This window comes from Tachyglossus aculeatus, chromosome 2 (genome assembly GCF_015852505.1).
Source record: "Tachyglossus aculeatus isolate mTacAcu1 chromosome 2, mTacAcu1.pri, whole genome shotgun sequence".
NCBI lineage: Eukaryota > Metazoa > Chordata > Mammalia > Monotremata > Tachyglossidae > Tachyglossus > Tachyglossus aculeatus.
Window position 1 is genome coordinate 134,267,220 of NC_052067.1, and position 4,423 is coordinate 134,271,642.

A 4,423-nucleotide genomic window follows, 5' to 3' on the forward strand; every position below is an offset into this window, starting at 1 on the left:
CCCAGTTAGCCTTCTTACTGCCCTTCACTCTACCCACTTCCACTCCTTCACTCATGTTATACTCTTGGTTTGAAATCTTATATGACCCCAAGTCATATAAACTCATCAGCTACCTCAAGCACTTATGAACACATTCATACCCAATGTTTATTCGTTGGTACATTTAATGATTCATTCTGACTACTCTAGTTGAAAATATTTGAGTCTCTCCAGTTGGTGTGTGAGCTCTTTGAAGGCAGGGAATATGTATCTTCCTTCTGTTATAATCTTCCAAATACCACTGATTGACCGGTCAGTCGGTGTCCCTTTGGAGACAGAAATCTTTAGCATGGAGCATTCTCAGCACCTGCTCCAAGATCTGCCTGGTCCTGACCCCATAGATGACAGGGTTGATGGTGGGTAGGACAACCACATAAAGGTTGGCCAGGAGGATGTGGATATAGAGAGGGACTTTCTGGTGGCCAAAGTGGTGGGTGAGGAAGGAGAAAAAGGCTGGGATGTAGAAGGCTAAAATGACACAGACATGGGAGCCACAAGTGCTGAGAGCCTTGAACAGGGTGTTCCAAGATGGGAGGCGGAAGACGGCCCAGAGAATCTGGATGTAGGAGAAACCTATCACAGAGGTGTCAAAAAATCCCATGGAGATAGCTATGAGGCCATAGATAATGTTGGTTCTGATGCTAGCACATGTCAACCGTGTGATACCCATGTGCTCACAGTAGGTGTGTGGGATAGTGTGGTTCCCACAAAATGGCAACCTGAGGATGAGAAAGATGAATGGTGTCATGATGACCAGTGATCTGACCACACTCATCGCCCCTAAAATGGCCACCACTTTGTTATGGAGGATCATGGTGTACCTCAGTGGGTTGCAGATGGCAACGAAGCGGTCAATGGCCATAATTTAGAGCACCACAGACTCCAGGCTAGTGCAGACATGAAGGAAGAACATCTGTGTGAGGTAGCCCCCGAAGCTGATCTCTCACAGGCCAAGCCAGAAGATGCCCAGCATCTTGGGGATGGCAGTTGTGGACAAGCCCAGGTCAACAGTGGCCAGCATGACCAGGAAGTAGAACACGGGCTGGTGGAGGCTCCGCTCGGTCTTGATCACAAACAGGATGGTGCAGTTCCCCATGAGCGATATCAGGTAGGTGGCACAGATGGGAAAACCAATCCAGATATGTGCAGTTTCCAGGCCCGGCAACCCCACCAGGAAGAAGGAGGAGGGGTGGAACTGGATGTGATTGGGAGGGAGCATCTTTCCAGGGGCTGTTGATGATTACAATAATCATAGACTTTTGTACCCTTCAGGCGATGCTGGCCTCAGTCACATCATCCTCCCTGGATCCTGGGAAAACAGACACATTGTTTGTGTCTATAACCCTGATGGGGTGTGGTGCAGGTGGAGAGGATGTGGAAAGTGAGGATGTTAGAAATTATTAAATGAAGTCATCAGCATAGCCACTTTCGAACCTCTGAATGCAGGTGTGACTGCAGTTGTCAGCATCTATTACAACACTTTGCAGTTAAGAGATCTTTCATCAATGTTGCTGATGATATTAATGATTGGAGTGATGGTGAGAATGACAAAGATGATGCTGTTGATGCAGACCATCTCCTCTGCATCAATGATGATGTTGATGATGGTGTCTCCCCTAGAGAATGGAGAATGATAGGTGAACCTTGGTCTCGAGACATCAGGACCAAGAATCTGAGCCAAGGAATTGATTCTAGTGCTAGCAGGTTGTGCAGGGCTACTTTCACAATCTCGTTCCTGCCCCGCATTTTTCCACTGTGCATGAGTTCAATGCCATGAGATGGAAGTTGGGTAGGGGTGCAGCCCACTGGATTTATATGCAAAGATCTTTTGTGTAGAACCTACGTTGTGTCTGAAGCTGTCCAATCTAACACTTTGCCCAAGCATTTCACCTCCAAGGGGCCTTCCCCGGCTAAGCCCTCATTTCCTTTTTTCCCTCTCCCTTCTGCATTGCCCTTGCACTTCAATTTGCATCCTTTATTCACCCCACCCTCGACCCCACAGCACACATAAGTTATCTTATCCCTCCTGGTCTGGGATCAATAAGAGGCCAGCTGTGCCATTATGTTAATGGCAGGCCAGTGAGTCCTGTCTCCCTTCCAATGGTAAATTCCTCAAAGAAAATAACTCCATGTTTTCTGTAAGGGAAAATCATCTTCTGACTTCTGACAAGGTTCCACATGGAAGGATTTTAAAAACTGAGTGACTGTAGGATTTCCATCATGTTTAGCTCCTTTCCTAAAAGATGGAAAGTGAATTTTAGGGATCAATGTGTCATATGTTTTGGGGATGGAGAGGTTAAGAAGGAAGTAACTAAGGAGGTTAGTTAGAAGGGGTAGGAATCAGTGCTAGGACTCGTATTATTTAGCATTTTAATAAATGACCTAATGAAATAATAAATGTTCATTGAAGCTTTGTCATTAACAAATCAATCCATGATATTTAATTAGCACTTACTGTGTGCAGAGCACAGTAGAAAGTGCTTGGAAGAATACAATATGACAGAGTTGCAAGACATTTTTCCTGCCCATGATGACTTGCATCCTAGAGGGGAAGCAGATGATGCTGTCTACTCTTTAAAGATCAAATGCTGTGAGATCAATCACTGGAGACATCATAACCCTGGCACAGAAAAGTGACTTCATTTTGAGGAAGTACAAGAAAACAAATCTAGGAAAAAGTAATTCCAAGTCATGCATTGTGTAAATAATTTTTGTCTGCCGATTTTAGAGCAAATTAAACCAAAGTAGTCTTGGAAGGCCAAATGACTTGACTTAGATTAGCATATTTTGGACACATCATCAGGAGGACTGATTCTCTGGTCCAAGGAAAATGTGGAAGATGCAGACCAGTAGCAAGATAGATAGTGACCACAACAACGATAACAGAAAAACCATTAGAAATGTTGTCCGTGGAGTCGCTATGAATTGGAAACAACTTGACAGCACAATAATAATAATAATGATAATAATAATCCCCAGTTAGAGTATGAGAGTCTTGTACCATCTTGAAGTTCCTATAATCCTCTCTTCTAGCCACAGTACCCTTCTGAGATTTGTTTTTGTCTTTATGTTATCTTAGGGTTTTGTTCCATCTCTTCTTACGTGACTGCCATCAGTCCCCTCTCCCCCTTTTTATCTTTAGATTGTGAACTCCCTGATTGTCATCTCCTCCTGGATATTCTTTCCCAGGGCTTACTGTAGAACTCTGCACACAGTAAGCACTAAACAAATACTGTTACTAGTACTGCTGCTCTCAAACCCTTAGTACAGTGCTTCACCCCCAGTAGCTGCTCAACAAATACCACCATCAATAATTACATGCAGGTTTGAGCTAGCTATCACAGCTCAATTAAGTCAACTTGGGGTCTTGGTTTATTGTTCCCGCAGGCCCAAACAACTCCTGAAAAGAAAGCCAGTACCCATACAATCTCTCTGCGGAGAACTGAAATTAGGAAATTGAGGACAAAGAGGGAAGAGGAAAACAAAGCCTTAGACAGTGCTGTGCCCCAGCAGAAAACTGGCAATTAATTACTAAGACAAGATCAGCGTGCCTACCACAATCATGAAAGGAGGAAATATTTTGAAAAGAATGTAATACCAGGAGACAAAAAAGAAAAGTGCCAGGCCCTGAAAACATTAAACATGAGACCACAACTTTTTATGTACACAAAGTGGCCAGGATTGTGGGTCCTGTATTGATCTTTTAATCCACACATGCACTTATATTGTCCTCTCCCAAGCATTTAGTACAGAGCTCTGCACACAGTACTTGCTCAATAAATAAGATTGAATGATCGTTGGTGACCTTCACGAACAGTGATGTCTTCTCTGAAAACAAGGGAGGTCCCTTGGTTGGGTAGGGACTGTCATTATACATTGCCGATTTGTACTTCCCAAGCACTAAGTATAGTGCTCTGCACACAGTAAGCACTCAATAAATATCACTGAATGAATGAATGAATAAAAGGAACACGTCAAAGTGATGCAGAAGGGAGTGGAAGAAAAGGAAAGAAGGTCTTAGGGAAGGCCTCTTGTAGCAGGCGTGCCTTTAATAAGGCTTTGAAGGAGAGGAGAGTAATTGTCTGTCAGACATGAATGAGGAGGGTGTTCCAGGCCAGAGGCAGGAAGTGGGAGAGAAGTCAGCAGTGTGATGGACAAGATCGAGGCACAGTGAGAAGATTAGCATTAGAGGAGCGAAGCATGCAGGCTGGGTTATAGTAAGAGAGTAGGGCGGTGACGAGGGAGGGGGTAAAATGATTGAATGCTTTAAAAACCAATAGTGATGAGTTTCTGTTTGATGTGGAGTTGTATGGGCAACCACTGGAGGTTCTTTAAGAATGGGGAAATGGGGCCTGAATGTTTCTGTAGAAAAATGATCCGGGCA

At 44.1% G+C, this 4,423-nt stretch overlaps 1 pseudogene; it reads right to left on the reverse strand.

Moving 5' to 3' along the window:
• Positions 1–292: 292 nt before the first annotated feature.
• Positions 293–1,258, reverse strand: LOC119942515 (annotated as a pseudogene).
• Between the last annotated feature and the right edge of the window lie 3,165 nt (positions 1,259–4,423).